The sequence below is a fragment of the Theobroma cacao genome, chromosome 10 (genome assembly GCF_053813885.1).
Source record: "Theobroma cacao isolate CCN51 chromosome 10, ASM5381388v1, whole genome shotgun sequence".
Lineage (NCBI taxonomy): Eukaryota > Viridiplantae > Streptophyta > Magnoliopsida > Malvales > Malvaceae > Theobroma > Theobroma cacao.
The window spans coordinates 16,546,199-16,557,624 of NC_142648.1; the positions used below are offsets into that span (position 1 = coordinate 16,546,199).

An 11,426-nucleotide genomic window follows, 5' to 3' on the forward strand; every position below is an offset into this window, starting at 1 on the left:
CTTTTTCCTAAAATCTAGCCACTGTAGTCCCTATGAGTGGTTATCACGTGCCACTTTAAGTTTCTGGTTCTGTTCCACGCTTCGACGTTTGAAGGGCATCTGTTAGATTTTCACTCCGTCTTATCCTCTAGTCTTCACATTGAAGATTCTTCTTATCTGGTGTTCACATTGGAAGGTTTCAACAAGATAGTTTGGTACTCTTGTTGGGTTTTCTTATTGGGTTTTCAAGATGGTAAAGCCTGTGCTAGAGAACAAATCAATGTTAGTGGCTAATGTGATTCCTATGATGACAAAGGTCACAAAGTATAAGCTTAATGGTTCCAAGTATTTGGATTGGAGCAAGATAGTTCAAGCCTATTTAAGAAGTATTGATAAGGATGATCATATTACTAATGATTTTCTTACTAATAATACAAGGTAAACTGGATCAGGGAAGACGCACAGCTATTCTTATAGATTCAAAATTCTATTTACAGTGAGATTATTAGCCTAATTAATCATTGTGAGTTTGTTAAAGAGTTGATGAATTTTTTAGATTTTTTATATTTTAGTAAAGGGAATATCTTTCGTATTTATGAGATATGTGAAACATTTTATGGTGAAAAGAAACAAGATAGGTCTCTCATAGCCTATTTTATGGATTTTAGAGGAATTTATGAAGAGCTTAATATTCTGTTGCCTTTTAGTCCTAATGTGAAGGTTCAACAAGTTCAATGGGAGCAAATGACGGTTATGAGTTTTCTTGCGAGTCTCCCTTCAAAGCTTGAGACTGTCAAATCTTAAATTCTTTCTAGCTTCGAGATCTCCTCCTTACATGACACCTTTACGAAAGTATTTCGTATAGAAAGCTTTAGCTCCATGTTGGCTCAAACTAATGACAACACTCTTGTAAGTCGTCAAAATAACAAGAGTGGTAATAAAAGTGAGGGAACGGGCAATCTTAACTGAGATGTTGATTGTCGTAGTTAGGAGTCATGAGGAATTGTGTGTTATTATTATCACGAGCCGAGCCATACAAATCATTTTTTGTAAGAAACTCCAAAATAAGTCTCAATGAGGTCAGTTAGCAAATGTTGTAGCTTCTAATACTTTATCTTTTGAGAAGACTATTCTAGTTTTTGTAGATGAATTTGCCTAATTCTCTCAATACCAGGAATAATTAAAATCCACTACTTCTCCTATCATTGCTATCATTGAGTCAAGTAACTCCACTACATGTCTTATTTCCCTATCATCCAAATAGGTCATTGATTTTGGTGCCTTAGATCACATGATAAGTAATTCGAATCTATTTTCCACTTTCCAATCACGTACAACCTCCTATAATGTTACTTTAGTAGATAGGTCAACCTTTTGTGTTCTTGGTTTTGGAACTATTAATCCAACTCTATCAAATTTGTTGTTGAATGTCTTAAATCTACCTAGGTTTTCTTTTAATCTAATCTCTGTTAGTAAACTCATTCATCCCTTTAATTGTTATATCTCATTATTTCTCGATATTTGTCTATTTCAGTAACTTATGATGAAGTAGAATATTGATAGAGGTCATAAGTTTGGAGGTCTCTACTACCTTGACACACAAGTGTTGAGATCTATAGCTTGTTCAAGTGTATTGACCCCCTTTGAGATGTATTGTTGGTTGAGACATCCTTATCTATCTTCTTTAAAGAAATTATGTCCTCGATTTCAAAATGTATCATCGTTAGGTTGTGAGTCATATCAGTTTATCAAACATCATCGTCTCCATTCAGTTTTTAGAGTCAATAAGCAGGTTGTGTCCACTTTTGAGTTAGTCCATTATGATGTTTGGGGTTTTTGTCCTATTGTGTCTAAGTCTAATTTTAAATACTTTGTTACTTTTGTTAACGACTATTCTTGTGTCACTTGGCTATACTTAATGAAAAATTGTTTCAAGTTATTCTCTATTTTTTGTGCCTTTTTTGCTGAAATAAAAACACAGTTTAATGTTTTTGTGAGCACATTGCGAAATGATAACGCCGAAGAATATTTTTGTGATAAATTTTAGTCCTATATGATTCATAATGGCATTCTCCATCAATCTTCTTGTATTGATACACCCTCTTAAAATCGAGTTATCGAGAAAAAAAATAGACATCTTCTTGAGGTAGTGTTGTAAAGTGCATGTCCAAGAACTCTACCGCTAGACGTGGTGTGATTTGGGAGTCGCCACCAATCTTTTTTTTTTCTTAGGTGTGATTGGCCACCCTATTTTGTCTTACTCAATGAAATCATAAATTAATTTTAAGTCCGTCGAAAGAACAATAAACTAGTCTACATATCCTTTAGATTTGGGTTTGAGAGTACGGTTACGCACGGGGAAGGATTAACACCCCCGTGACGCCCGTTTCACAAACGGTACCATTTAATTATATATTATCCTAACCCATTAATTTTATTCTTATATTTCCTTCATTGTTATTTATTTATTTAATCTTTTATTAGAATATTTTATTTCATTTTTTACGGGTTTAACATGCACATTATGCAATTGTGAAATGCGTGGCATAAAATTAGGATAATGCCAAACAAAAATCCTTTATTGAGTGTACTTTTCGAATCTGCCCATCATACTGGTGGGATCCAGAAGTATTCTCTCACCTAGGGAAATACCTTAGCAACTCACCTTCGCAAGTTTACTTGGTAGATCCTATCATCGAGATAGTCGTTTGTGAGTAAAAAACAGTGTTTTCATGAATGCAAATCCTAATATGGGTAAAAGCCTTTTATTAAAGATATTTCTCTGGACCCTCCAATCATACTAATGGAGTTCGGAGGTATCTTTTCACCTAGGGAGTTTACCGATGAAACTCGCTTTCGCAAGCTTTCTCGAAAAGTCCCATCATCAGGGTTTAGACCCGTATACAAAATATATCTATATGCCATGACATTTAACAATGCGACCATGATACGTGATGCACTCGTAGGTTCTATGTTCGTTTCTTATTTTCCACGAAATTTACTACTTCTTCTTTGTGTGAGTTTATTATAAACAAATAATTTGCGTTTATTGATTGTTTTTGTATAACCATTTCTATGTTGATATATATTTTACTATATAGGTACTTATTTATTATACGAAACTCCAAAATCAAATTTTTAGACCAAGTATATTTTTATTATCTGTAATTTGTTATTTTTTGAATATGTGTTTTCCACTTTTGTATTATGATTAACGAATTTATTGTTATCGTTAATTTCCTATTTATTTTGTTTTGTATATTTTGATTAATTGGTGATTGCATATATAGTTTTTTTATTTTATTTAAAATTAGGAACATTGGAATTTCAAATTAAAACTCTTTCATCGTACTGGTGGAGTCTTAATCGAAACCCCTAACCTAGGGAAGTTTACTCGAAATTACGACTTCTCGCGCTCCGAATGAACATCCCATCATCGGTATTAAACTTAAATGATTACTTTATCTATATTAAATAACTAATTATTTTATCCTATTTTTTTAATCATCTATTTGCTTTATTCATTAATCTAGTTTTATTTTTTTTTTGTTTTCTATTTTTTTATTTGTCTAGATCTATTACTACAAACGTATTTCATTTAGTAATTTATTTTGTTTGTTTTACATATATATATTTCACTTACCTAAACTTACATATTTAATAAATATTCTCCTAGGTTTAAGTGCTTTTTATAACTAGACATTTTTTTATATGATTTAATATATTTTTTGCTTTATTATTTCTTGTTTTTTTATTTGTATTAATTTCCTAAGTTTAAACTATCATCTAAAAAATTTTAAAATGTTATACTAAAATAATTTAGAACAAATAAAATAGACCAACCTAAAACACAAACAAATCCATAAAAAGATTAAAGATTTACCTTACTGGGCTAAAAGTGGCCCAAGATAGCCAGCCTGTTCCAACTAAACTGCCTCCCTAAGGCCTACGTAGCCTCTTTTCAAAACGCACCGTTTTGGTGCACAAACCATAGCCTTTCCACCTCTAAAAATACGCCGTTTTGATCACCACTCCACCTTCCCAAAAACAATGCCGTTTCACTTTAAACCCTAGGTATAAAATCCCTTTTTCTTTCTTTTCTCCCCATTTCCTCCCCTCACTTTCTCTCTCTACCCGTCGGCCTCTCTACCTTCTCTCTACCAGCCAGCCTCCAAAAGACCTTCCTTTAAAACTCCTAGATCCCTCTAAACCTTTCAACTGCTGTAGCCCTTTCCCCAAAAATCTCTCACTAGCGGCAACCTTCAAGAGTCTCCTTCACTTCCTAATCGACGACACCACATAGGCTTCCTCCTTTCCTTCACTTCGCCGATGGCAGTTAAGATCTCCTCTCTCTCCGTCGGTGTCGATCTCTAAACGGCCTCCTCTCTTTAAATCCCAACGGTGGCACCGAAATTTCACTCTCTCTTTAACCCGAAAAGTCCTTTCCTTCTTTAAGCGACCGGTGGCAACCCATGCTCATCAAAAACTCAAGATGCCTCCAAAACAGCAGCACAAAACCCTTCCCCAAAATCCTCTAAAAACTAACTAAACATTCCCTCAAAAATCCTCACCCATCGTGTATTTTTCTTTTATTTTTTTATATTTTTTGGTTGAGAATTTGTGGTAATGGCTCTAGAAAACTTACGGTTTTTGATTCTCTACATTTTTGGGTTGCTACGGATTCTTAGGGATTTTGATTGCCGATTCTCACTGGTTTTTTGTTCCAAAAAAATTGTTTTTCTCCTCCCCCCAAATCAGCTCGAAGCCCATTTTTTAAGAACTGGATTGTCCAAAAATTTGGACGATCTAGAGGTGAAATCATGCTTTTCTGAGCATGATTTCATAAGGCTTTGGCAAACAATAGGGGTTGGTAGCCAGAGGTGACCACTCCTCCCAAAATTCGACTACCTTTCAAGGGCATTAATGCCCTGTAATGATGGACTGGAGAAGGGGCTGAGCACATGTTCAGTCCTTTCCTATTCATTCATTTTTTTTCATTTTTTAATTTATTTCTTATTTTATTATTTTATTTTTTTTGGTTTTTTTAATTATATTTCATTATCATTTATTTTTTTATTTTTTGAAATAGGTGTCTACAGTTGCCCCTCTTTGTACATTCTTGAGAATCAAGAATAGTGCAAAAACATAGACATCATATTCAATTCATCTTGGGGCAAGTTTGATTCTAGCAATTTGATTTAGGCTTGACCTATCTCAAAACAAGTTTGATTAAAAACATAAAGTCCCTAGGCTTGACCTGGGTTTGTAAAAGAATGAAATTTCTAAGTTTGATTTAAGCACAACTCGTCTCAAAATAGGTTCAATTAAAAAAAACGAAAATTTCTAAACTTGATCTAGACTCGACCTATCTCAAAACAGGTTCGACTTAAAAATTGAAATTCCTAGACTTGATCTAGGCTCGACCTATCTCACAACAGGTTCGACTTAAAGAATTGAAATTCCTAGACTTGATCTAGGCTCGACCTATCTCACAAAACAGGTTCGATAAAAAAAATTAAAATTCCTAGACTTGACCTAGGCTCGACCCATCTCACAAAACAAGTTCGATTTAAAAAAAATTGAAATTCCTAGACTTGACCTAGGTTGGACCTATCTCACAAAATAGGTTCAATTTAAAAAAAAATTAAAATTCCTAGACTTGACCTAGGCTCGACCCATCTCACAAAACAGGTTCGATTTTCAAAAAAATTGAAATTCTTAGACTTGACCTAGGCTGGACCTATCTCACAAAATAGGTTCGATTTAAAGAATTGAAATTCCTAGACTTGACTTAGGCTCGACCTATTTCAGAAAACAAGTTCGATTTAAATAATTGAAATTCCTAGACTTGACCTAGGCTCGACCTATCTCACAAAACAGGTTCGATTTAAAAAATTGAAATTCCTAGACTTGACCTAGGCTCGACCCATCTCACAAACAGGTTCGATTTAAAAATTAAAATTCCTAAACTTAATCTAGGCTCGACCTATCTCAAAACAGGTTCGATTTAATTCACAAATGCCAACTTAATTGGATTAACTTCACAATGAAAAACTCAAATCCATTTATCAAAGTTCTACGGCCTCAACATTTTAGGTTAGGTGGATTCCTACTTTCGAAGCTTGGGACATAAATTAATTTGGATTCTTGTTTTGAAAATGACCGTGTGTATGGCTAGGCATGTATGCATGATTGAAATAATGGAATGCTTTCATGTTTATGATTCATTAAGGTTCCAAGACCCTTCTCTTGCTTCATCCGATTTTTCACTGCAACTTTCGATCATCTTTGCCTGTTTACTTTCCTTCTAGAGACTTCAGGTAACTCTAGATTTTCCCTAAGCACCATCTCTTTTGATATTTGACTTTACCTCAGGTTTAAGGCTCTACCATTCCTTTTCCTCATCATTAAATCTTTTGTTGAACAATGAGTGTAATTTCTTGCTTAATTAGTTTATTTCTTTTACCAGTCATCATTCATTTTTATGACAATCATTATGTGAAATCATGGGATGGTAAAGAACAAAAGGGTTAAAATAAAGAGGTGAAGGAGAATTTCATATATAAGAAGTCAAATAATCCAAGGCAAAGAGAATTTATAGAGCAAACATTAGATCTTTAAGTAATGAACACTCAGACCATTCTGAGCAAACAATCTGATGTTCGACTTCAAGAATTATCCTTGATTGATGCTTTGAGCAAATCTGTAGGTTGCAGATTCCCTAACTTCCCCTGTTTTGCGAAATTGAGGAGCTCCATTCATAGTGTATTTCTACCTCAATTTTGTGTTCCATTTGGGCTGACATCTTTAAATTTCATTCTAACTTCCTACTTTTCGACCTCAAGCTGCCCTTTTCGGGTTTTCAGCATGAGCCTCCTCCTTTAGGTACGAGCTGCCCTTTTCGGGTTTTCAGCACGAACCCCCTCCATTTTTTTTAAAGTATAATAATTCTTCACCGTATCCGCATTTATCGGGTTAGGCAAATCCTCCCCATCCATGTCAGCCAAAATCAAAGCTCTTCCTGAAAAAGCCTTATTTACCACAGATGGTCCTTCCCAATTTGGCATCCACTTTCCCTGAAAATCGATCTAATTAGGGAGTATTCTCTTGAGAACCAACTCTCCTTCTCAAAACTACCTGAGATGAACTTTTTTCTCATATGCTTGCATCATCCTTCGTTGGTACATTTGGCCATGACAAAGAGCCGCAAGCCTTTTCTCCTCAATCAGATTTAATTACTCGTAGCGAGAATGGACCCACTCAGCAGCTTCAAATTCAGTTTCCATCAACACCCTCAATGATGAGATTTCTACTTCAATAGGTAGAACTACTTTTGTACCATATACTAATGAGTACGGAGTTGCCCCGGTGGAGGTACACATAGAAGTTCGATATGCATGCAAGGCTAAAGGAAGTTTTTTATGCCAGTCTTTATAAACTTCAGTCATCTTTTCGACAATCTTTTTGATATTTTTGTTGGCTGCCTCTACCGCTCCGTTCATCTTCAGACTGTAAGTTGTCGAGTTATGATGCTTGATCTTGAATTTAGTGCAAACCTCCTTCACCATCCCACCATTCAAATTGCTTGCGTTATTAGTAATGATCCATTCTGGAAGCCCATACCGACATGTGATCTCCCTTTAGATGAACCTGCACACCACTTTTTGTGTCACATTGGCATAGGAAGCTGCTTCTACCCATTTCGTGAAATAATCAATGGCCACCAATATGAATCGATGTCCATTAGAGGCTTTTGGCGTAATAAGCCCAATCACATCCATTCCCTACATTGAAAATGGCCAAGGCGTTGTGAAAACGTGCAATGGGGCTGGTGGAGCATGGATTCCATCTGCATAAACTTGACACTTGTGGCATTTTCGAGCAAAGTTTATGCAGTCTGATTCCAATGTCAACCAATAATAACCAGCTCTCATAATTTGTCTAGCCAATATATGTCCATTAGCATGAACTCCACAAGTTCCTTCATGGACTTCTTTCATTATTTTGTTTGCTTCCGTAACATCCACACATCTCAAAAGTACTTGATCTCGACTTTTTTTGTAGAGCACTTCTCTGCTAAGGAAGAAATCCATTGCTAATCTTCTAAGAGTTCGCTTGTCATTGTCCATGACATTCTCAAGATATGTTTGGTGCTTGATGTATTGCATGATATCATGATACCACGGCTTACCCTCAACCTCTTCCTTAACATTCAAGCAGTGTATGGAGACTTCACAGACTTCTAAATCAAAAGGGCGTACATCAGCCTTTACTTTTATTTTGAACATCGCTGCAAGAGTGGCCAAAGCATCAGCAATCTTATTCTCTTCTCAAGGTAAATGGTTGAAGCTGATTTCCTTCAACTAATTGCTTAATTCTGTAACCAGCTTTTTATATGGAACTAGTTTAGAATCTCTAGTTTCCCATTCGCCTCTCATTTGACATATCACCAAAGCCGAATCTCTTTCAACATCTATCGCGTCGACCTTCATATCGATTGTTGCTTGTAATCCCATTATCAACGCCTCATACTCCACTATATTATTAGTACAATTGAAATTCAATCTCATCGTAGTTGGATAGTACTTTCCATTTGGAGAAACCAACACTGCCCCAATTTCGTGCTCGAAAGCATTGGATGCTCCATCAAAATACATCTTCCATGGATTAAGTTCATTGGGACCATCCTTTTTTATGTGCAAAACGGCCATCAAATCTTCATCTGGAAAATTGAAACTTATAGATTCACAATCCTCATTAGCTCGATCTGCCAGGAAATCAGCAATGGCGCTCCCTTTGATTGATTTTTGGGACACATACACAATATCATACTCAGACAATAGCCCTTGCCATCGAGCTATTCTCCCAGATAGGAAGGGTTTTTCAAAAATATACTTGATGGGATCTAATTTTGCCACCAACCATGTTGTGTGATACAACATATATTGTCGAAGCCTCTAGGCAGTCCATGCTAGTGCATAACACATCTTTTCAAGCACAGAGTATTTGGACTCAAACTCCGTGAATTTCTTGCTCAAGTAATATATGGCCTGTTCTTTTTTCCCAGTTTCATCATGTTGTCCTAGTACACATCTCATAGAATTCCTGTTCACAATCAAATACAAAATAAGAGGTTTTTCAGCCATCAGTGGCATGAACACTGGTGGATTTGTGAGATATTCTTTGATTTTATCAAAGGCTATTTGGCATTCTTCATTCCATTCTCTTGGGTCTCATTTTCGAAGCAACTTGAAGATTAGATCACATTTACAGGTGAGCTGGGATATAAATCGAGCAATGTAATTCAACCTCCCTAAAATCCTTTCACTTCTTTTTGCATTTTGGGAGGTGGCAGCTTTTAAATAGCTCGTACCTGGGTCCACTTCAATTCCCTTTTCACTTACTATGAACCCCAACAATTTTTGAAAAATAACACCAAAAGTACATTTTGCAGGATTCAACTTGAGCTAAAACTTTCGCAATCTCTCGAATAGCTTCTTGAGATTAACAGTATGATCCTTTTCTGTATGAGATTTTACAATCATGTCATCCATATATACCTCTATCTCTTTATGCATCATGTCGTGGAACAAAGCTACCATTGCCCTTTGGTAGGTGGCACCCGCATTCTTTAATCCAAATGGCATTACTTTGTAACAAAACGTTCCCCACATGGTTACGAACGTTGTTTTTTCCATATCTTCGAGTGTCATCTTAATCTGATTGTACCTAGAAAAACCATCCATAAATGAGAATAAAGCATGTTTTGCTGTGTTGTCCATAAGAGTATCAATATATGGCAAAGGGAAGCTATCCTTCGGACTCGCTCTATTTAAATCCCTGTAATCAACGCACATTCAAACTTTTCCATCCTTCTTAAGAACTAAAACTATATTAGCCACCCATTCAGGATACTTGGCCACCTCCAAGAATCCAGCATCAAATTACTTATTTACTTCTTCTTTAATCTTCAGCAACATTTCTAGCTTCATCCTTCTCAACTTCTATTTAATAGGCTTGCAATCCGATCTCAAAGGTAACTTGTGGACAACAATGTCAGTATTAAGACCTGGCATGTCCTGATATGACCAAGCAAACACATTCACATATTCATGGAGCAGTTCTTCTAGTTTCTACCGTTCATTAGATGACAGCGAGGTGCCAATCTTAACCTCTTTCTTTTCTTCCCCATTTTCGAGGTTAATCATTTCTGTGAGTTCTTGATAAGGTAAAATCTCTCTTCCCTCTTGTTCCAACATTCTCGACAAATCAGGGGATAAGCCATAGTCATCCACCTCCTCTTCATTTTTTAATTCATCAACGTTTGGAATTATCTCGAAATCGAAATTCAATTTGTTTTCTAGGTTGTCTTCGTGTTGATTATTTAAAGACTTGTAAATAGGTAAAATCGAACACGTGTGTAGGCAAGCATTTATAATAAAAAAGAAATATGTGAAAAGGTTAATGAATTATGAAATACATCATGCTTTGTCATTTATTTAAATGATTAAGGCAACAGAAAACCCTACTTAAACAAGAAATTACTCCTAACGCCCTTGGGCATAGGCATTTAGGTAAAATCGTTCATTAAATTTCCAAATACTCAAAGATGATGGCAATGCCGTGGCTGTCCAATTGGTTAACTCCTCTCCTGGCAATACTGGATACACCACAGGGACCTTGTCGTTAGGTTCTTCATCTTTGATCATATGGATTGATAGCTCATCAAACATTCGTAGAACCTGATTGACCTCCTTCGATGCCTTGGTATGAATGTACCCCACGGATCGAAAGGTTTCATATAAAAAGGAAATTATCTTTTTCCCAAATTCTTCCTCCTTTCCCTCAAGCTGAACCATCCTCTTAACCTTCTTTTGCGCTACCAATATCTTTCTCTCATCTTTGGTAGGTTTGTACCCCAAACCAAACCTTCTTCATTCTTGATTGGAGTCAAATGATGGCTAATTCTTTATAAATTCTTTCCTAGCCCTAAACCGACACTGCATCCTTTACCCACTGTCTGCTTAACCCCCATTTTAGTTACTACTAACAAACAAAGAGTCGATATCACTTCTGTTTCCCCCACATAAGTAGCATTAACAAATTCAAAAGATTTGAAAGAGCATTCTGGGACTTCTTTTGCTGCCTCTACATAGGAAGCAGATGATGGTTGAATTTAACTATGAATTTAGGGTATGGCCTTCAACTATGAATTTAACTTTTTGATGAAGAGAAGATGGTATGGCTCCCACCATATGAATCCATGGATGCCCTAATAAGAAATTGTAAGACGGGGCAATGTCCATGACTTGAAATTGGACCTAAAAAATGCAAGGGCCAATTTTTATCAATAGTTCAATGTCCCCTACCACCTCCTTTGTGGTCCCGTTGAAGGCCCTTACAACCATGTGGTTGATTCTCATATAAGATACATCTACTGGCAACTT

General features: G+C 35.9%; 1 pseudogene; it reads left to right on the top strand.

Moving 5' to 3' along the window:
- Nucleotides 1-247: 247 nt before the first annotated feature.
- LOC148760379 (uncharacterized) lies at nt 248-948 on the top strand (annotated as a pseudogene).
- Nucleotides 949-11,426: the final 10,478 nt, after the last annotated feature.